The 23,858-nt window shown below is 45.5% G+C and overlaps 1 long non-coding RNA gene across 1 annotated transcript in view; it reads right to left on the reverse strand.

Moving 5' to 3' along the window:
• LOC135207484 (uncharacterized) overlaps window positions 1–23,449 on the reverse strand; it is a 38,136-nt gene extending 14,687 nt beyond the window's left edge. Inside the window, exons 1-2 of the long non-coding RNA XR_010312977.1 lie at window positions 23,110–23,449; window positions 22,710–22,838 (exon numbers count right to left, since the gene is read on the reverse strand). This is a non-coding gene — a long non-coding RNA (uncharacterized LOC135207484). The remainder of the gene's footprint in view (window positions 1–22,709; window positions 22,839–23,109) is intronic.
• Between the last annotated feature and the right edge of the window lie 409 nt (window positions 23,450–23,858).

Genomic DNA, 23,858 nt, shown 5'->3' on the forward strand with positions numbered 1-23,858 from the left:
TCTCAAAGCAAGCTTAACTGACCTAATGAGCCTCTCCCACCAGCCGCCCACCAGGGAGCACGAGGGGCTATAAAGTTCCATTTGGGAGCCAAGTGGCTATACATCCTTTGTACCTCATATTTAGCAGCTACAAAAGTCTTTGCATTATCTGAATATATGACTAGGTAAACCTCTCCTGGCAACAAATCTTCTTATAGCCAATAAGCAGTCAGACAAGGATAAAGATTCTGTAAGCTCTAGGTGTACGGCTCGTACAACACCACAAGTGAACAACAATACATAAAATTTCTTACTTGGACAATCGGCACAAAAAAGAGGGCCTGCATAATCTAAGCCTGTTACATCAAAGGGTGGAGAAGACCTTACTCTTTCTTTGGGTAATGGAGCCACAGGTTGACTGCAAGGTTTTGAATCATGCCAACGGCAACTTAAACATTCCTTCATTACTGTCTTAGCTAATCTCCTCATTCCTATAATCCAAAAGCTATTCTGTAGGGATGAAATTACAGTATCCACACCTGCATGCTTCAAAAACTCATGCTGAAATCTGATCAACAACTTAGCAAATTGACCCTTGGGAATTATGACAGGATGTTTAGTGTCATAGTCTAAGTTAGAAAACTCAAGACGACCCTTAATTCTTAATAATCTTATATCATCTAGAAAGGGGTCAAGATTTCTTAATTTAGACCATTGAGGAATAGCCTTGTTACCTAAAAGTGCCTTTATTTCTACAGAAAACACTTCTCTTTGGATGCAGTAAATCAACTTCAATTTAGCAAAATCAATCTCTTCAGTAATGAGAGGGCCCTCCACTTTATTTTGACTAATTTTACAATTTCTGATAAATCTTAAGACATAAGCTGTAACTCTTAGCACCTTGCTTAATTTACTGAATCGATCTAAATCTATCAAAGGGTTTTTTGGCACTCCTTGTACATTGAGACAGGCAACAGTGCTTTCTGTGCTTATTTCTTCTTTATCTTTAACAACTGTGTTACCTTCCCTTACCTGGTATAGGGTGTCTTTTAACATACTAGGCCCATAGAACCACATAGTACTATCCACAAGATTGTCCGCCCAAAAGACCCGTGTTATCAGGACAGCTGGATTGTCCTTACTTCCACAATGTTGCCAGCAACTTGGAGGTGTTAACTCTCTGATTTCCTTTACCCGATTAGCTACAAATATGTCCTTCTTACTAGCATCTCCTTAAATCCATGACAAAGCAATGGTAGAATCTGTCCAACACCTAACTCTAACACTGTTATCTAGGTTAAGGGCGTTCTTCACAAAGTTGACTAATCTTGAACACAAAAGAGATCCCATGAGTTCTAACCTCGGCAATGTAATTGTCTTTAAGGGTGCAAACTCTTGACTTAGAGGATACTAATGACACCTTATATGAGCTGTTCTCCACAGGTACTCGCAGGTAACAACACAAGCCCCATAGCCCTTTTCGAAGCATCGCCAAACCCATGTAGCTCCATATGACTAAGCTTCTCCCAGGCCTTTTGTGGAAAATAACATCTATCTATCTGAAAATTCTTAAAATGTTGACTACTAAAAAGCCATTTCTGAAACTTAAGCTTCAACTCTGATGGCAATTCTTGATCCCAAGTCAGACCCAGTTTCCAGAGTTCCTGAAAAAGTATCTTGCCGTACATAACATATGGACTAATTAATCCTAAAGGGTCAAAAATCTTAGCTATCACACTAAGGATGCTTCGCTTAGTAGAGACTACTACTACAACAGAATCTGAGGTTATGCCATCAAAGGAGAAACTGTCCTGTGAGTTACACCACTTAAGGCCTAATACAGTATTACATCCATCAGAATTTATAAAGGGTACCTTGTCATATAACTGAGAAGTAATCAGCAAACTATTTGACACAAGCTTTGTAAGGTCCATACTAGCATCAGCAAAAATGCTACAGGCTTCACAAAATTTATCAGCTGCTTCTACAGCAAAATCCGCACCACTCAACCAATTGTCTGTATACATGTTAGCCTTCAAATCTTGCACTACACTAGTGGGGGGATACTTATCCAAATGATGTTTGATAGTGGCATTTAACAGAAATGGGCTCGGTGTTACCAAACCAAAGGGTACCACGTTTGTTTGAATCTCATGTGCCGTATTGTACCATCGTCTCTTGGCCACAAAAATCTATGAACATCTCTGTCTTTCTCTTGTACACTAATTTGCAGAAATGCCTTTCTTATATCAGCTGTAACAGCAATGGGCCAACGACGAAAGCGAATGAGCACCTCAACCAAGTCAGGATTGAGTGATGGGCCTGAGGACAAACAGTCATTCAATGATACACCATTGTAACAAGAGGCAGAGGCATCAAACACAGGCCTTATCTTAGTACTTGAACTGCTTAACTTCACTACTGGACGATGAGGCATATAGTACACTGGATTCACACCTGAAATTTCCCTTCTTGGTACCTCTTCTATCATGTGATCAGACTCATAACTATCAAACACTTTTTGATACTCTTTCTTAAGCTCCTTATTTTGTTCTAACTTAACCATTAGCTTACTTAACCTTTTATGGGCTATGACTTCATTATTCAAAAGTTTTCTTTAGCAGAATCATCCTCCATGGCAGTGCAACCTCATAGCGACCATTCACAAACTTCACGGTACTCTCAAATTCTTTGAAAACTTTAGTCTCACTATAACTTTCAACAAGTTCCCTAGGCTTAACCCCTACAGTTTCCAGATCCCAAAACTTACACAAATCTGAATCTGAAACAGAGGAGATACACAATAATTGTGGTAAAGAATACGTACAAGTGTGAGTGGTTTCATACAGCCTGCCACTCAAGACATAACCAAAGACAGACTTCATGGCTACAACATGGTTAATTTGGAAGGCATCTACAGGAGAAATCAGTGTCCAGTAGAAATCTAGACCAATCAGTATATCAACTCAATGGGAGAATCATGGTGGGTAATCAATATCAGCTAATGCAACATGAGAAAAAGAGTTAAGCACTGAATATGGTACAACAGGCCTAACCAAGGGCTGACATATTCTGGGAATCTCCGCAGCAATGATAGGTACCAATTTCTTGTCGGAGTCCCACAACTTTAACTCATAAACATTTCTGTGTTCATTTTTTCCACTACTATGACCCCCAAAACTAGAGTATGGCATAGGTGCACTAGTGATCCACTGTGGTTTACACTTCTTTACAAATTTGCTACTAACATATGATCTGTCTGCCCCATTATCAAACATTACCTGAGCAGTGACAACAGTACCATCACTACCACTCACTTGAACTTTGGCTGTCTGTAAAATGGTACAGTTACCACCTTGCCCTGTCAGAAGTGCCACATCACCAGGCTTGTCACTGCCAACAGCACCTACCTTTGCTTCACTTTCTTCCTTCTTTAGGTTAATTTCCAGCCTAACACCACACATTAAGGTAGAGTGGGCACCGTTACACTTTGTACACCTTGTACGAGCTTTACACTCTCTTGACATGTGTCCTCTTCAAACACTTGAAAAAACTAGGCCTAAACTTCTAATTTTTTCACCTCGCTCTTTTCCCACTCAATTCTAGAACACCAAAACAGTTTTCTGATTTGTGTTTCTTGCCACAGAAACTGCCACATAGTGTTTTCTTGCTTGGACGAAGCATGAAGGGCTGCGGCTGAGTACACCTTGTCTTTAGAACTCTTACTTTCAATTTTCTTTTCCTCACTACTACTCTTTCCCTTAAAGGCTTCAGACCTTTCTAATCTTGAAATTTCCTTGTCTAAGAATGTCAATAACCAATCTAAATCACTTTCATGTCCATCACCATCCCTGGCCCACTCTAGCCGCAGTTCACTGGGCAAACGAGAGAGGATGATAGGTGTAAGAAACACTTCACACTGTTTACCAGTGACGCCTAGCGCCTCCAAACTGCGGATATGTATTAGAATGTCATCTCGTAATTTGCCACAGCTGTGGGCTAACACCTTTTGGTCCGCTGACATTAATGTGACCTGACCATTTAACAATGCCTGGACATGAGCAAAAATAATCCTTTCCGGCTTGTAGTAGCGTTCCTTCAGTAAATTGCAAGCAACCGGGTAATTAGCACTGGTATGGGCTAGTCCCTTTACTACATTCTTGGCATCTCCCTCCAGCAAAGCACAGCAAATAGGTGAACTTACTGATCACTGGAAGGTCTGTTGCATCGATGTGGGAAGTATATTGATCCCGAGAAGGACTGCCATTGGGTCACTTCACCACTAAACTTTGGCAGTTCCAGTTTGGGTAACTTGACGTTGGTGACATCTGATTCTTGAGATGAAGACTGACCACCCCCCCCCACTTACAGAACCAGGACCCGCTGCCGCTGCTGCTGCTAACTTCCTTATCTGGTCTTCAGCTTGTATCCTAGGCTGCACACTTTTTGTTCTAAACTCATGGGCTTCATCCAAAAGTTGTTCTAGTTCTTCTTCAGCTACATCAATTTCTATTGCTTCTTGGACTTCATCCAACTTAGCTAGTCTTTGGTCGTATTCCTTGATGGCGTACTCAAATTGACTAATGGTTGTGGTGGAGGACTCCAGAAGGTCACTCAGAACCTTGGAAGCTCTTGTCACCCACCCTCGACATGTCATCCTTGTCCTCTTTAACTTCTCCATTATCTTCCCTGCACAACTTACTTATCTTCTTAGAGGGAGTGTTCCCGGGTCTGGGCACCAAAATGTGGGGGTTTCTTTAAGCCCACATCGTGCAGGAAGGTAAATGAATTGAGGAGAGCGCCTGGCTCAAGGAAACACCATGTTTGTGTTGTGAACTCTAATTTTATTAAAACAACTTAACTCTTAAGTAAACATAATAACAGGTACATTGTGCAAAATTAGTTGCTAAATTCATACTCATAAATGTGTTGACTAGTAAATACCAAATACTAAATTACTTGTACTTCAATATACACTTCAAGTAAGAAAACAAAAAGGACGAACACTTAATAAACACAAAAAACAGAAAAAAACATTGGAACCTGAGTGTATGAAAGAAAATGGCAGTGCTATTTCAGGTATACTAAAGAAAACTTCTCTCAAGTAAATATGCAGAAAACCACCTTTCTAAATTCAACACATGCCGAGGCAGATAGAGAAAGGAAAAAACTTTTACTATCTTCGTTCTTTTCGTTAATAGAACGATAGAAAGAGTATATATATCTCCTTAAGGAAGGAAGTTAATCCAGGAACTCTTTAAATCTTCGTAATTTCCTCATAAATCGCGGAAGAGACAGAATTCCTGTTCATCTCTAGGGTTTACGGAAGGAAGTAGATATTTCCTATCCGCCATCATACCCAAACGTCGATAAGATTCTTATTAAGAAACCAAGGTTTCTCCTGAACGACTTGGTAAAAACTTCGACATGACTGTTGCTTATCAAATACGGAGGCGTCCCGAAAAGCGTCCTGTCTTCAAGGGGAGCGCCGCTCATGAAGCGTGCTAGTCATAAGCCGATGTACGGTGATCGTCGTCCGGACGAGTATTATGGACGTTCGCAACTCCTGACAAAGACGGCGGCCGCCTGTGCGACATCTTGCGTCTCTGTCACGCTCATCAACACTTCCAGAAACGCACTCAAAAGGACGCCTGTGTGTTCTTGGGTGCGAGGATGTAGAAAGCGACGAGCAAGGAAAAGGAGAAGAAGACTGCCTGACTTGACAGACAGACAGCCTCAAATCCTTCCTTCAGTAAATGTGTTTTGCCCTTCTTTTGGCGAAAACGAAGCCAACCGAGAAGGGCTGATCCTGTGAGAAGACGAGGGTACGCCTTCTTCCTTTTCACAGTAACAATGATAAGGCGATCTGGGCGCTTAACAGCGTTCTTCCTATTTCCTTCTTCTTTCTCCCATGCGTTGGAAAGTCGTCAAATTGTTAAGGCGGCGATTACAATCGCATGACAATAGAGAGAGAGGACGTGAAGCGTCCTCCTCAATAAGCTTCTATTTAAAGGGCGCGAGTCCTTCCGAGAGCTCCAACCCCTGTACGGGGAGGACACCTCGGAGGACGAGAAGCAATCCTTCAGGATTCGTGCACGTGCACGATCTTTGGCAGCCTTAGAAGTGTCTTCAGGTCCTGCCGAAGGGACGCCAGATCGGTGGGGGGTTCCTCATAACCCTCCTTCGGCTTTCGACATGCCCTCTCCCTGTGGTCCTGGGAGTCCGACAGAGGTCTAGACCTAGAGGCGTTATAAGGCCGATCTGACGCCCCCTCCACAAAACACTAGGGGCAACTAAATCAACATCACTACACTCACAACACTGATTGGAGAGCGAGCACTTTAGATTCCAATTACTGATGTAATCCACCATAACAGAAAGGGCATTACCTCTCACAGACACTTCCTCTAGGCCCGTAGGCCATACCACAAGGTTAGGCAAAATGTTATTGTTATAATGCAATTAAGTTTGTTCATACTTACCTGGCAGATATATATATAGCTGTATTTTCTGACGTCCGACAGAATTTCAAAACTCGCGGCACACGTAGTGGGCGGCCAGGTGGTAGTACCCATTCCCGCCGCTGGGAGGCGGATATCAGGAACCATTCCCATTTGTTTTCCATTCATATTTTTATTCATGACCTTGTCTCCTGAGGGGAGGAGGGTGGGCACTCTAATTATATATATCTGCCAGGTAAGTATGAACAAACTTAATTGTATTATAACAATAACATTTTGTTCATGAAACTTACCTGTCAGATATATATATAGCTGAATCCCACCTTCGGATGGTGGGCAGAGACAGAATAGGATTTTTTAGGAAACTTAAATTAAGTAAATGATTTACTTCTTGGTTCCTTACCTGTTAGCAAAGTAGACTCTGTGATTACTGTCACTTAAGCCTGCTTCTGCTTTTATCAGAGTTGCCAGCCAGTAGACCTGTAGTGCTGGTGCATTCTGGATGCTCTGTCAACGGGGACGTAACCTCAATGTGACAAGACCATCTAGCCAAACATATGGGAGTAACACAGCAACCGACCACCACCTGACCAACTAACCAAAAAACCACCCTGACAGTTAAACTAAAGAATGGGAGATTTCCACAGAAGATCTCACCATCAACCAAAAACACAATAATAAAACTAACCTAAACTAAGCTAAGGGATAGGGAGAGAGCTACCTTCAGCCCCCAAAACTGTGTCTGCCGAAATGTTAAGGCCCCGAAAGAACTACAGTTCTCGTAAATCGTTCTCACATCCCGGAGGAATGTGAGGCGAATACGGAATTGCTCCTCCAAAGGTGCTATCAAGGATATCTTGATAGACATATTCCTTTGGAAAGCAAGAGAAGTAGCTACGGCTCTGACTTCGTGAGCTTTCACTTTAAAGAGGCTCAAATCAGTCTTCTGGCAAGATGAATGAGCCTCTTTAATGACGTCCCTCAAGAAGAAAGCAGCATTCTTCGACAACGGCAAATCTGTGGTCTCTTCACCGAGCACCAGAGATTACCTGAGGACCTCTTATCTCTTTAGTTCTATTAACATAGAACTTGAGAGCCCTGACAGGGCACAGGGCTCTCTCTGGTTCTTGACCCACGAGACCCGACATACCTTGATTTCAAAGCTCCTCGGCCAAGGATTAGACGGGTTCTCATTTTTGCCAAGAAAGACGGGCTCAACGAGCAGACAGCGTTGTCCCCCTTGAAGCCCAATAGGCTACTGAAAAAAAGACGCTTGGGATTTCACTAACTCTCTTCACCGTCGCCAGAGAAGCTAGGAAAGCGCTTTCCTCGTCAAGTCCCGTAGAGAAGCTTCGTGGAGAGGCTCAAAGGGACTTAACATTAGATGCTTCAGAACCACATCGAGATTTCCATGAGGGTGGTCTTACCTGTGGAATCTTGGAGGTTTCGAACGACCTTAAGAGATCGTGTAGATCCTTATTGTCGGAGAGGTCCAGTCCTCTGTGGCGAAAAACGGCAGACAACATACTCCTATAACCTTTAATTGTAGGAACTGCCAATTTCTGCACATTTCTTAAATAGAGCAAGAAATCTGCTATCTGGTTCACAGAGGTCGTGGAAGAGGAAATTCCTTCCTTTTTGCACCATGCCCTGAAGGAGGCCCACTTAGATTGGTAGACAGCTCTTGAAGAGGCTCTTCGAGCATTAGCGATTGCTCTCGCAGCTGCCTTCGAAAAGCCTCTCGCTCTGGCCAACTTTTCGATAGTCTGAACGCAGTCAGCCAGAGCGGAGAGGTTTTGGTGATACCTTTTGAAGTGAGGCTGTCTGAGTAGATCTCTCCTCCAGGGCAACATTCTTGGGAAGTCCACAAGGAAAGTCATGACCTCTGTGAACCACTCTCTTGCTGGCCACATCGGGGCAATCAGAGTCAACCTTGTCCCTTCTGAAGCTGCGAACTTCCTCATGACTTCCCCCATGATCTTGAATGGGGGAAAGGCGTAAAGATCTAGGTCTGTCCAGCTCCAGAGCAACGCGTCCACCGCAATTGCCCCTGGATCCAGAACCGGGGAGCAATACAGAGGAAGCCTCTTCGTCCTCGACGTAGCGAACAGGTCGACTAGAGGACGTCCCCACAGTCTCCATAATTGCTGACAGACTTCCTGGTGCAAGGTCCACTCTGTTGGCAGAATTTGATTTCGACGACTGAGAAGGTCCGCCCTGACATTCTGTACCCCTGCCACGAATCTCGTCAGGATCTTGATCTGCCTTACGTCTGCCCATAGCAGAACTTCCCTCGCAAGGAGAAAAAGGGATCTGGAGTGAGTTCCTCCCTGATTCTTTAGATATGCAAGGGCTGTGGTACTGTCCGAGTTGACTTGAATGACCTTGCCTGACACTTTGTCTTCGAAGAACTGCAGCGACAGGAAGATCGCTGCCAGTTCCTTTACACTGATGTGCCAGGGCTACCTGTTCCCCTCTCCAGCCCCCCCTTACCCTGTAATTCCCCTCTCCAGAGCTGACACTTCCTCCCCCCCCTAGGGTTGCTCCCCAACCGGAAACTGGAAGCGTCTGAGAACAACACTAGGTCGGGGCTCAGAAGATTTAGGGAGAAGCCCTCTCGCAACTTTTGAGGGTCGAGCCACCATCTTAAGTGGTCTCACCTGTGTTTGAGATCCGTAGGATCGCATTCAGGTCCTCCTTCACCTTCCATTCTTCCGCAAGGAAAAATTGAAGAGGCCTGAGGTGCAGTCTTCCCAACGAGACAAACTTTTCCAGCGAGGAAAATGGTGCCCAGCAGACTCATCCATTCCCTCGCCTGAACAAGCTTCTCTCCCTAGGAAGGCTGCGACTTTCTCTAAACCCATCTGCTGACGTTCCTGGGATGGAAACGCCCGAAAAGCCACTGAATCCATCTGAATCCCCAGATACACGATGGACTGTGTCGGGGTCAGATGCGACTTTTCGGAGTTGACCAAAAGACCCAGGGACTTTGCTAGGGCTAACGTCGACTGAAGGTCCTCCAGACATTTTCTTCTCGACGACGCTCTGATCAGCCAATCGTCGAGGTAGAGGGATATCCTGATCCCTGAAGAATGGAGCCACTTCGCTACATTCCTCATTATAACTGTAAAAACCATCGGAGGCCGACTGAGACCGAACAAAGGGCTCTGAATTGCCAAACCTTGTTGCCTAAGACGAATCTCAGGTACTTCCTTGAAAGAGGGTGGACGGGGACGTGAAAGTAACGCGTCCTGCAGGTCCAGAGACACCATCCAGTCGCCAGGTCTCAAGGCTCCTAGCACCGACTGAGGCGTCTCCATTTTGAACTTGTTTTTCTCCACAAAAAGAATGAGCCTGCTCACATCCAGGACTGGGCGCCAACCCGACGACTGCTTCGGCACCAGGAAAATCCTGTTGTAGAAGCCCGGTGACCCCAGGTCCAAGACTTGCTCCACCGCTCTTTTTTCGACCATCTGGTCTAAAAGATCGAAAAGGATACTTTTCTTCTCTCCCTGATAAGTCAGAGAGAGGTCTCTGGGAGTTGATGTTAAAGGAGGAGGATGTAACAAAAAGGGGATCTTGTACCCCTGCTCTAACGATCTTGAGAGTCCAAGGGTCCGCCCCTCTCTGCCTCCATGCCTCCGCAAAGAACTTTAGCCTGGCCCCGACTGGCGTCTGAAGGACAAGATCTTCATTTGGTGGATTTTGGCTTAAATGAAGCTCTTCCTCTCGAAAAACCTCTCCCTCGAGGAGCTGCTCTCGAGGGGGGTGCCCCGCGAAAGGGTTTGACTTTCTTCGGGGGTTTAGCGAATGAAGATGTAGAAGGAACTGCTGGGCGTCTTGAAGACTGTGCCAAGAGGTCCTGGGTCGCCTTCTCCTGCAAACTCGCCGCAAGATCCTTTACCATAGCCTGGGGGAAGAGATGGTCCGAAAGAGGCGCAAAGAGCAATTCCGCTTTCTGAGCGGGAGAAACCGACTTAGCGGTTTTAAAATTACATAGAAAGAGCTCTTTTCTCAGGAAAGCTGTTCCAAAATGAGAAACCAGCTCTTCCGAACCCCTGACGCCTTGTCCATACACGACAAACACGCTGGACAGCTCCCCCAGACTGAGAGAATCAGGGCTTCTAGACTGAAGGTCCAAAACTCCCAAGCACCAGTCTAAGAAATTAAAGACACCCAAAGTGCGCAGCAGTCCTTCAAGTGGTGGTCCGTCTCCACGGAGTCCAGGACACCTTTCCAGAAGATAAGAGGGACCTCCTCTGAGCGTCCACTAAACTGGAGAAGTCCCCAAGAGCGGACGAAGGAACCTTTACCCCCATCGTCCTCCTTGGTTTCATACCAAAATGCCTCCTTTCCCGGAGAGTCTAGAGGGAGGAAGGGCGAAAGTGGTCTTGCCAGGTGGTCCTTCCTTCGAGACATAAAATCTTGGAGCTTCTTGAAAGCCCTCTTGGTTGAAAGCGACGTCTTCATTTCGACAAACTCAGGAGTCTTGACTGACTTAGAAGACGAAAGTTGAGAGGGAGGAGACCTATAGGGGCTGCCGGAAACTGAAATCTTATCCCCGAAGGACGGAACGTAACAGCCGCACAAGAACCTTATAGTCTGAGACAGCCGAAGCTACAGGAGGTTCTTCTTCGACTGAACTCGCTGGACTACTAAGTTCCCTTCTTCTCTAGAGGAACTGGAGAACGTCCATCCGGAGAGGGCGCACGTCCAGCAGGCTTAGGCCTGTTGTGGAACAAAGGACTTCCGCTGAATTGGAAGTCGACAGCTTCAAGGTACGGACTCGCCCTTACGACGATCCTTTGAAAACAACGGGGAAACTGTCTTACTAGACACGTCCCATACGAGAGGAAGCGCGAGCTTCCTGACGAGAGGCGCCAAAAGCGTCCTGCTTAGCCAGGCAAGCGTCCTGTTGAGCGTCCTCAAAAGCGTCCTTGCCTCGTCCGAAAAGCGTCCTGCTTCGAACGGCGAGGCGTCCTGCCGAGCGTCCTCAAAAAGCGTCCTGCGAGAGCGCAAAGCGTCCTGCTCGAACGGCGAGCGTCCTCAAAAGCGTCCTGCCGAGAGCGCAAAGCGTCCTGCTTCGAACGGCGAGCGTCCTCAAAAGCGTCCTGCTTTGAACGGCGAGCGTCCTGCCGAGCGTCCTCCAAAGCGTGCTGAGCGAAAGATCTACTCGGAGAACGAGAACGGTGACGATCCCGAGGTGGAGAGAGACGAAAGAGACGAGAGAGAATGAGACTGCTTCGTCCTCTTGACGGGCAGCCTGACGTCCTTTCTCCGCTTAGGCTCGACTGCTGCTGGGCGAGTCCTTTGAGCCATGAGAGACGAAATCTGGTCCTGAAGGGACAAAAGGATATTCTTCGTAGGTGACGAACAAGAAGAAGGGGCAGGACTGACCCTGCGAGAAGGCGAGGGGCGAGGGGACGCCTCCTTCCTTCTCGCAGGTACAGCTACCTGCATCTCAGGGGAACACGCCTGTGCGCGCAACCCAACGTCCTCGTCGGTTGAGACTCTACCTCTCTTCTGAGGAGGAAAAGCGTCATACGCATCCTCTGAAGAAAGCGGTGACATAGGACGTGAAGCGTCCTCAAAACGAAAAGTCCTTTTCAACGGACGCGAGTCTCTCCGGGCGCTCCACCCCTTGCGCGGGGAGGACGCTTCGGAGGACGAAAGCAAATCCTTCAGGACGCGCGCTCGTGCGCGCTCCTTGGCAGCCTGGGACTTAGCAACAAGGCCTGCCGAAGGGACGCCAGATCGGTGGGGAGCCCCCGTAACCCTCTTGCGGCTTTCGACATACCCACTCCCTGAGTCCTGGGAGTCCGATAGAGGTCTAGGCCTAGAGGCATTATGGGGCCGATCTGACGCCCCCTCCACAACACTAGGGGCACTATCACAAACTTTCACAGGGCCAGTTTCTAAGGCCAACACTTTCGATTCAAGAGCGCGAATAGACTCGAGAATCAGAGAAAGGGCGTTACCTTCTCCAGACACAGCAATAGGGCCCGAAGGCAACAAAACAGGATTAGGTTGAACAAAATCTACCAGTGTTAGAGGAGGAGAAATATTACATTCCTTACCTTTTGTAGAACTGCTCTTGGAGGAAGACCTCCTGACTCTATCGCGCTCCAATTTACGCCGATAGGTCTCATACATCTTCCATTTATCATCTGACAAATCCTTGCATTCATTGCACCGATCATCAACCAAGCAAACATGCCCCCTGCATTCCATACAAACTGTGTGAGGATCAACTGAAGGTTTAAGAAGCCTCACCTTACATTCACTCCTCACACACACTCTGAAACTCCCTGTACTTGATCCCGACATCATGTACACAGAAAAGCCAATCCAAAATAAAAAACCAATCAACTATTACGCGTGCCAATCCAACAATCCAGAAGTCGATACCAAAAGTCAATCTAGATAATTTAAAGTGAGATAATCCAAAAATCCTAGACGGAGGTACTGCAAACAGTTGTTTCCAGCACCGGCGACAGAAAAAATATGAATAGAAAATGGGAATGGTTCCTGATATCCGCCTCCCAGCGGCTGGAATGGGTACTACCACCTGGCCGCCCACTACGTGTGCCGCGAGTTTTGAAATTCTGTCGGACGTCAGAAAATACAGCTATATATATATCTGACAGGTAAGTTTCATGAACAAAATAAAGTTTACTCTGTTTACTGATCTTAGAGGAAAACCTCCTGATTCTATTACGCTCTAATTTGCGTACATACGAATCATACATCTTCTTTCGGAATCAGTCAATTATTACACTAATTACATTGTTGACACGCCGTGCATATTAAGTGAGAATATATCGAAAGTTTCGTTATTCTCACCTAACCCCTTGCAGACAACAAAGTCTGAAACTAGTCTAACTAGAATCAGACTTCTTATGTCAAGAAATTCAAAATTAAATCAATTTATGATAGCGTATGCCTAGCCGCAAATCCAAGTTAATAAACCAAAAAGAAAACAACCAAGATACTTAAGCGGCAATGAAGTTCCAAAATCCTAGACGGAGGTAATGAAAACAGGTGTTTACATTACCGGCGACAGAAGAAAATCTGAATAGAAGATGGGAATGGTTCCTGACACCCACCTCCCAGCGGCGGGAATGGGTACTAACCACCTGGCCGACCACTGCGTGTGCCGGGAGTTTTGAAATTCTGTCGGGCTTCGGAGAATACAGCTATATATATATCTGACAGGTAAGTGTCATGAACAAAATGTAGATTTAATAATGTCTTTCAAAGACAGATTACGTCTAAAGGCCATAGACGTAGACACTGCTCTAATTTCATGAGCTTTGACTTTAAACACTTTGATATCTGAGTCCTGACATTGTCCGTGTGCCTCAGAAATCAAATTCCTTAAAAAGAAGGAGAGCGCATTTTTAGAAAGAGGACGAGAAGGATCTTTCACTGAACACCATAGGTTATCACTCTTACCTCTTATACCTTTGGTCCTTTGCACATAATGTCTAAGTGCTCTCACTGGACAGAGAAGACATTCAGGCTCATTAGGCCCCACTAACTCCGAAATGTTCTTTATAGAGAAAGAACGAGGCCAAGGACGTGAGGGATTTTCATTCTTAGCCAAAAAACCCAGCATTGATGAGCAAATGGCATTGCCCTTAGCGAATCCAACTCTCTTATCAATAGCATGCAGCTCACTGATTCTTCTAGCTGATGCTAAAGCACAAAGAAAAAGTGTCTTCCTAGTCAGATCTCTAAAAGAACTAGAGGAGATCGGTTCGAATCTATCTGACATCAGCCATTTAAGAACTACATCCAGGTTCCAAGCTACTGTTCTTGACTCCTTTGTCTGGTCGTATCAAAGGAACGAATCAGGTCTGAGAGGTCTTGATTATTAGAAATGTCTAATCCTCGATGTCTGAACACAGAAGACAACATAGCTCTATAACCCCTAATCGTCTGGGTAGAAAGCTTCTTATTCTCACGAAGAAAAGAAGGAAGTTAGCTAACTGAGCTATAGAGGTCTTAGAAGACGAAATTCCTTCTTTGCACCAAGCTCTGAATTGGACCCACTTAGCTTGGTACACTCGATCAGAGGATTCTCTTCTGGGTCTAGCAATTGCCCTTGAAGCTCTCTTTGAAAATCCTCTCTTTCTGAGGAGATGCTCGACAGTCTGAAGGCGACTAGTCGAAGAGCGGACAAGTTGTGATGGAACCTCAGAAAGTGGGGCTGTCTGAGTAGATCCTTCCTTAACGGTAACTCTCTCGGAAAGTCCGTCAACAGCAGTAGTAGATCCGGAAACCATTCCCTGGCCGGCCAAAAGGGGGCTATCAGAGTCATCCTGACGTTCTGATGACCTCTGAACTTTGCCAGAACTAATCTTAGCATTTTGAAAGGCGGAAAGGCATACAGATCCAGATTTGACCAGTCCAGAAGCATGGCATCCACTGTAAATGCCTCCTCGTCTGGAAACTGGGGAGCAATACAGTGGTAGACGAGCTGTCTTGTTTGTGGCGAAGAGATCCAACTGAGGACATCCCCAAATCCCCAAAGCTTCTTGCATATTTGAGGATGTAACGTCCACTCTGTGGAGAGGACTTGTCCTCTCCTGCTGAGAATGTCCGCCTTTACATTCTTCGAGCCTTGAATAAATCTTGTGCTCAAGACAACCTTGTTCTCTTTCGCCCAAATGAGTAGGTCTCTCGCCGCCTCGCACAGAGAGAACGAGTGTGTCCCGCCCTGTTTTTTGATGTAAGAGAGAGCCGTGGTGTTGTCTGCTTGAACCAGCACTACTTTCCCTCTTACCTCTGTCTTGAAGTGCATTAGAGCCAAATGAATCGCCTTCAACTCTTTTAGATTTATGTGCCAGCTTCTCTGATGAATCTGCCAAAGTCCCGACACTTCCTTTCTCCCCAGAGTAGCTCCCCACCCTTTGTCTGATGCGTCTGACAAAAGCGTAAGGTTGGGGCTCAACTGGCTTAGAGACAATCCTTCCTCTAGCCTTCCTTCTGATTCCCACCAAAGGAGGTCCTGTTTGATTCCTTCCGAGATGGGGAACACGAAGGAGTCTGGGAACTTCTTCCTTTGCCACTTCTGCTTCAAGTAAAATTGAAGTGGTCTCATGTTGAGCCTGCCCAGACTTACAAATTGCTCTATAGAAGCCAAGGTTCCTAAAAGGCTCATCCACTGATTCGCCGAGCAAGTTTGTCTGACGAGAAATTCGTCTATTTTGTTCAAGGCAAGAGTCGATCCTTTGGAGAGACGGAAAAGCCTGAAAAAGAACTGAATTCAGTCTCACTCCTACATAAACTATCTCCTGAGAAGGAGTGAGACGTGACTTTTCCTTGTTTACTAACAAACCTAGGCTTTCCGTCAGCCTTAAAGTCTTTTGTAGGTCCTCCACACACTTCTGTCTGGACCTTGCCCTGAGAAGCCAATCGTCTAGATACATGGAGATTCGTATCCCGTCCAGATGAAGCCACTTTGCTACTGACGACAGAAACTCTGGTGAACACTGTGGAGCTGTCGACAGGCCGAAAAAGAGGGCCCTGAACTTGAGAAAAAATGCGGGCCCTGGAAAACACGAATCTCAGGAATCTTCTCGATTCCGAATGAATCGGAATATGAAAATAGGCGTCCCGAAGGTCTATGGAAACCATCCAATCTCCAGGATGAAGCACTGCTAATACCGATTGGGTCGTTTCCATAGAAAACTTCGTCTTCAGGACAAAGACGTTCAGGGCACTGACGTCCAACACCGGTCTCCAACCCCCCGTGGCCTTCTTTACCAGGAAAAGGCGATTGTAAAATCCTGGTTCCTGCGGAGAGTCCACTAACTCTATGGCCCTCTTTGCCAGTAAGGCGAGAACTTCTTGATGGAGGGCGGCAAATTTTTCGGAGTTCTCCGAGTAAGCTGACAAATTCACAGGAAATTCTGTGAGAGGGGGGTGCTTGATGAACGGAATGGTGTATCCTTCCTTCAGGACCTGGACAGTCCAAGGATCCGCTCCGAGATGAAACCAGGTCTGCCAGAAATGGTGTAATCTGGCTCCTACTGCTGTGTGGAGGACTACGGGCCTACTTCTTGATGGAAGAGGGAGTGGTTTTAGAAGAGGCTCTACCTCTCCCACGAAACCTGGAGAAACATCGAACGGGAGCTCTCCCTCGAAATGGTTTAGGAGCTTCCGTGGAGGGAGCACTCCGAGGAAGCAGAAAGAACCCGTGGAGCTATTCTTCCAGGGGCTTCTTTTGCACTGACTGTGATAAAAGATCCTGGGTCGCTTTCTGTGTTAAAGATTGAGCGATCTCGCTCACAATCTCTTGCGGAAAAAGGTGTTTCTTGTCCAAAGGAGAGAAGAGCAAGGCAGACTTCTGGTTCGATGAGACCACTTTTGACAAGAAGGAGCACCAAAGCTGTCTCTTCTTCAACACTCCAGAGGCGAAAATGGCAGCGAGCTCCGAAGCTCCATCACAGATGCCTTTATCGATACAATCCAGTACCGAGGCAAAATCCTTCAACTGCTCCTCCGAAAGTCCAAATGACTCGACTTTCCTGGCCAGCGAAGCAATGGCCCAATCCAAGAAGCTAACAACTTTCAAAAACACGGAAAACACTCTTGCAAAGATGCTCCAGTTCATTTGCTGAAAAGAAAATCTTAGCAGTATTAAGGGCTGCTCTGCAGGAAGAGTCCACGAGACTAGAAAAGTCTCCCTGAGCGGAGGCAGTCACACCCAGGGAAAAAACTTCTCCAGTCTCATACCAGACACGGCTCCTTGACGAAAGTCTCGAAGGGGGAAGACAAAAAACATTTTTCCCCTGTTCCCTCTTCTCCAAAAGCCAAGCGTTAACTTTCTTGATAGCTTTCTTAGCCGAAATCGAGAGGACGAGACGCGTGAACAAGGACGAGGAGTCAGGCTTACTGTCCTTTTTCCACTGCGAACTAGGAGAAACTGGAACGGAAGGCGCAAAAGAATCTCCAAAGTTGTCAACGAAGGATCGTAAAAGGAGTTTATACCCTGACAAATGCTTGTCTTTTCCTGTAAGTACTTCTCCTTCTTCCTCCAAATCCGAAGCTTCCTTCGACGAAACTGGCGAACATTCCATCGGAAGAGGAATCCTGTTCGGCGAAGTCACACCCTGATGCGTCCGAGGAGGGTGTGAGAAAGCAGGAGAAGACGTCTGCGCCTGTACTGAGACGAATCCGGGCGGCTGAGGTGGCGGCTGCGTTGGCGGCTGAGGTGGCGGCCGCGCTGGCGGCTGAGGTGGCGCTCGAGCGAGAGCCTGACGTGGCGCCATAGACGGAGTCAGGAAAGGAGTCCGACCAGGCGCCTGAAGTGGCGTCTGAAGAGGAGTCACATGGAGAATCTGAGCCTGAAGAGGCGACTGAAAAGGAGCCTGCGAAGAGGACTGCACAGTAGTCTGTGGAAGATGTAAGGTGGTCGGGAGCACATTCGGGGACGAAAGAGACTTGCCAAAAAGCTCCAAGATACTGCCTAACTTGGCATTCATCTTTTCAAACACCGAAGGTTGAGGATCCACCGACGTAGAAGGCACGGGAGGAGTAGAAGGATGATCCACAAACACGTCTGGAGCCGCAGGAGTTATCGCTTGAGGAGGCTCTGGAGAAGGCTCCGAAGGAGTGTGCGTGTTCAGCTTCTCCACTTCTATGAGAGAAGGGCGATAAATCGAAACCGCCGGAGAAAAAGCTTCAGGCTCCTCCCAAAAACTACAAGAACGTTCGGCAGCCGCCACCTTCTTGGGAACCGCAGCAGGCGAAACATCGCGAGACCTTTTCAGCGGTCTAGAAGTCTTATTACGCCAACCTCTATAAGAGGAAACATCTGAACTAGAGTCGCTTGACGAAAAACACTTCCTCGCAACACCTTTCCAATGGTGAGCGACAGCATCCTGGGATACGGCTACAGGATTGCTTGAGGGGGCGGCTGCTCGGGAGCAGATCCCGCTCACCTCCCTTCGGTTTTCGGCATGCCTCCTCCCAGGATCTGGGGAGTTTGACAGGGGCCTAGACCTAGGAGAACGAACGGGCCGAACAACCACCTCCTCCACTACACTTGCACTAAGTAATTTTCATACACACGTTAACTAACCACTTCTTGGCCCACTGGTCTCACCCATTTTCTGCATAGTGGTGAGGAAGAGACAAATTTCGAGTCCATATCGGCTGTTAATACTGACACGGGATCGGGATCGGGAGATACAGATTCGAGGGCAGGAGCAACCACTACGGGGTTAATAAGAACAGGATTAACAGAATTCAGAGGAATATCCTGGCTACTCACTGACTTAGAAGAAGATCTCTGTGAAGCCTTTCTGATTCTATCTTTTTCTAACTTTCTCATATACTTTCCCAGTGCCTTCCACTCCTGAGATGTTAGAGACTTACATTCTTCACACGTATTCTCAAAAGAACATTCACGTCCCCTACAACTAACACAAGTAGAATGAGGATCAAGTGAAGCTTTAAGAAGTCTAGTCTTACACCCACTACTACACACCCTATACTGAATAGAGCCGTGTCAGACATCGTGAAGAATTCAAAAATAATTCCTAAAAAGGACAACAATATCAAACCAAAATAACTACAGGGGGTCCTCGAGTTACGACGTTGATCCGTTCTTAAGATGCGTCGTAACATGATTTTCAGCGTAAGTCGGAACATTGAAAAATACCACATGATTTAATGTAAATACCTATCAATAACAACGAGAGAACAATTCCTTACCTTTATTAATTTGATTGGCTTGCACACTGGAGAGGAAGCTGCGGTGCTGGAGAGACTGGGGGAGGTTAGTGAAGAGAAAAAGAACCTCCAGAAGTTGCTGGAGATGCTGAGGCAGGTGATTCTTGAGGTGAGGCAGAACATACAATCTTTCGCCTTCTCCTGAATCACCATAAGGCTGACTGGGATACGCCGTTGATTTTGGTCTTCCAACCAAAGCACCAATAACCTTTCCATTTCAATTATTAGACCACTACGCTGCTTAGTTATCACTGTCGCTTTCATAGGAGCAGATCCTTTCACATGTTCAACGATGCGCTCTTTATCTTTGATAATGGTAGCAACGGTCGAACGGCTAAGGCCAAGCGAGCGGCCAATGTTTGTTGGCGTTTCTCCCTTCTCAGATTGCTTTATAATGTCCACTTTAATTTCCATGGTGATGGCCTTTCTTTTCTTCGATGCACTACCATCAGAAGAGTCCGCCTTGCGCTTGGGAGCCATAACAAAGAGCAAAAGTTACAAAAACGATACAACACGAAAGAGAGAGAGGCAGTGTAAACAACCAAAATGGCGTATGGGCGAGGAATGAGCGTAGCGAAGCGATGCCGTCCTCTCCCCCACAAAAGCGTATTCTTCCGCCGTGCGCCCGAACTAGTTCGCGTTTGTTTACGTTGCTTACGACGCTAAACCGCGTAAGACGGAACGACGCAAAATATTATTTTTTTATATTTTTATGGGGGCGCGTTCGTAACCACGAAACATCGTAAGTCGAGACCAGCGTAACCCGAGGACTACTGTACAGCGCTAGCAAAAAGATCAGTAAACTCAAGGTACATCACCAAAAGGAGGAAACCAAGATGATCAAATCCAAATTCCAACCAGCAGAGGAACCGTGTTACCGGTTCCGACGGCAGGAAACTTCTGATTTATTGTTGGAATGGTTCCCGGTACCTGGTAGAGGGCGGTAGTAGAGGGATCACCTGTCAAACCATTAGCCCTACCGCGAATTTCAAATTCTGCCGTGACGTCAGGAGACGACAGCTATATGTAACCACCGGGTAAGTTATATAAGTGAAAAAAAATTACAGCATTGAATCATCGGTATATCAGTTACAAAATAACATATATGAGATCGTATTCTATTATCACAACAACTGCAACAGACAGTTTAGCAGCCACCAAAGTGAGGAAGACGAGTCAAATTATGTCTAGGTGGTCATCAGAGAGAGAGAGAGAGAGAGAGAGAGAGAGAGAGAGAGAGAGAGAGAGAGAGAGAGAGAGAGAGAGAGAGAGAGGGGTTTTGCTATTTACATTCATAGTATTTGAAAATTTGTAAATGAGTGTATACTAAAAATGCATTTAGTCATGAAAAGAAGAAGAAAACACAGTAATTAGTGAATCTTGCTCGTACCAACGAGACTAGGTTTGGTGACGTCACGGTGGTCATAGGTATTTTTTTCTGAATGAATATACATTTATGTTAAAAAATTAGTTACTGAATATACTGCTTAGAGTACCATACTGGAATATTAATGTAATCACATCAAAATAAAGTAATCATTGCATGCTGTAAACATGTAAAGTGTATTTTTCTTTTGAAAATGCATTCCCAAGGAATTATTCCTTGAAGAGGCTTTTTATTATGAAGATATGCCAATAATATATAAGATATGCATTTTATTATGAATATATGACAATAATATATAAGGTAATAAGGGTTTTATTACGTTTACGCTTCGTCACGATCACAAACAACAATACGATAATCTATGACAATTATCGTTTGTATGATTGCAGTGTTCAGAGACGTTGATTACGTTATACCAAAACAATAATGAAGTTCAAATTGAAAATTACTGTTTTCCTAAATGTTATTACTACTGTAATTACACTACTACTATTAAAATTTCTAAAAGGTTAAGAATGACAAAGGTGTTGTTAAGTGTAACTCAATGTTTACATTTCTGCTGGCCGCTCAACTACAAGTTGATGTCAATGATGTGGAATTATTTCATGAATAGGCTATATATGATGAGGATATGCCAATAATATATAAGGTGAGAATGGTTTTATTACCTTTAATGTCAGTTAATATCATAATGTGAATCTGTTCATGCATTTGCTGGTTATCGGAACCGGACAAGGCTTAGCCTACAACGGACAAGCCCTTGATGCTGCGATTCATACCAGTGATATAGATTGAGAAGTGGTCCAAGGAAAAACCCGTGATTAACTGAATCCGTGATTGCTGATCCGCGACTAAGCGAGGCCCCACTGTATTTTTGTACTCAGTGTTTTCTACTAGAACCTCACATCAGAAAGAGATCAAATGAAACTTATAACTATCATCATAAGTTTAACACATCTCCGTTGTCATAACCAAAGAAGATATTGACTTCGTAAGTTATCAACAAACCCCAAGACGCTCCAATGAGTATGGAAGTCATAACCAACCGACTTAGCGTAAGATTATCGCAAGTCTAACATACCTCACAGGGCGCCTTATTATACAAAGGCAACAGCCCTAAAACAAGCGTCGCCCTCCGAGACGAACCCACTATAACACTAGGAACACCACTTACCCCAACAGATGACTCCACATGTCCATGAATGGTCACGGGCGTGGTGGACGTACGTACACGAGAAGGGGGGAAAACTCAAACACTCAAGATCAATGGAGAATCCCTTAGAGTTGAACTCTTGGAAGCACCAGTGAGAGAGGCAGGCAAACACTCCAGCTGCACCAACTCCGTGCTCACTACCTTCGACCTCTTGACAGGCGCCTTCAGATCTTTACAGTGACAAATAGGCCTTGGAGAAGAAGGAGCACTAAAATCACGTGCACGGGCAGGGGAGGTTATAACACGCTCGCGATGTGCATTGATGGGGGGGTTGGGGGGTCACACGCTCGGGATTCGAGGCAGAGGACACAGCAACTCCTGCAGAACGCACACCACTAACACTGCCCAAAACCACAGCGGCGTCATCCTTGGTTACTCCTGGCACGAGCTACGCATGATATCACATGATTCCTTGCTTTCATCTGCTTTTTAAACAGATCCAGATAGGCGCTGAAAATTATCCTATTGTTAAGACCGAAGGTTTGTTCGCGTATGAACAACTCAAACTATTATTGCTAATGTTAAAACTGCAGACTAGAATACAGAAAATATTTATTGCTTTTTGTTTATAATATTTACTGTCTTCCGTTTGTACATGGCATCCTGAGTTATGGTGGCACCGATTTGCAGCTTTCCGATCTTATAGAACTTTTTTAATTAGTATGTTTATCAACAAGCACTTTTTCAAATACATTTATCATGAATAGGTATCTAGTTACAGCGCTGTAAGCACTACTATTATAATAAGCACTGCCTTATAATGGAAATCTACTTAAGAGAGGGCGCTGGGACAAAACCCCTCCGTAAGCCAAGGACTGTATTTTTATGCTTACCCCCAAGGGGCTGGTACCAAACTTACACCTTATAGGCTAAGCTGGTTATTACCAAACTAGGGGGGGCACACTATAATTATCAGCAGTTTTACCGTTGCAACAAGCTTCAATGCATATGCCTAGGTAGGTATGCAACTCTCTCTGTCAGCAACTCCACAACCAGGATTTCTATCACTCCACCTGCTTCCTGAGGGTTCTGCAGTCCTATTAACCTCGCCACTCTGAAAATATATATAAATATTAACTCCACATTAGGCCAAATGCCAGGTTCACCAGAGGAACGCGACCACTTCTCGAAAATGCACTTGAATTACCTATCCCGTTATTTCGTAATTAAGGAGAAACCGGTATTATTACAGATTCAACCATTATGGGAAATCTATTATATTGATATTTTTCCCGAGTAAAGCACGTGATAACAAAACACTTCTTCTCAATACATTATTGTCGCTAATGCATACTTACAGAGAAAAAAAAATATTAAGTTTTTACCTCAAATTTTTCCTAAGTCGGGAGAGGTGTTTCCTCTGCGGTAATGTTTACTTTTAATGAGCCCTCTAACTTACTTTCTTACGCAAACAAAAGCAGTTCCAGTTACTTATTATTGGCTGAGAGGTGTGACATCGTTATGACGTCATGGGTTTCATAACCAATTACGAACGACTTTAGTCGAAAACTAAGTTTCACTAGCATTTCAGCGGAGTAAAAAAGTTACCTGTCTAGTGTCCACTGGTATCCTTGTTCGCCTGAATACTTGAATAATGAAGCAAAAAATGGCATTTTGTCTTCCTGTACCTGTACCTTCTGGCATTAATTTTGACAAGACCTTCGATTTCCTACCGATTGTTTGCAGTGCAATGTGGTCGTCGGGTACCTGGCCACTTCCTACTTTAAGTTGCATGTCAGGGAACCTTGCAACGGATTCACGTTTTCCTCAAAGCAGCAGCACATCTTTATCAACCAACAGTTTATGGTAAGCTTCATTAATTTATGGAGTATATTATAATGGTGGTAGTATAACGATGTATACAGCAGTACCATCACTTTGGATTTGGTTTGATGGATGTTAGGTAGTGACCTTAAGGGGGGGTTGCAGGGGGGCAGAGCCCCCCTGCTAGGCCTAGGTAAGGTTAGGTGGTTGCATTTCTAGGTTCGGTAGTGCCCCGAAAATCACTGTGGCCTTAAGGGGGGGGTCGCAGGGGGGGCGGAGCCGCCCCCCCCCCCCACTAGTAGGGGTACAG

This window comes from Macrobrachium nipponense, chromosome 32, assembly GCF_015104395.2.
Source record: "Macrobrachium nipponense isolate FS-2020 chromosome 32, ASM1510439v2, whole genome shotgun sequence".
In the NCBI taxonomy this organism is placed as follows: Eukaryota; Metazoa; Arthropoda; class Malacostraca; order Decapoda; family Palaemonidae; genus Macrobrachium; species Macrobrachium nipponense.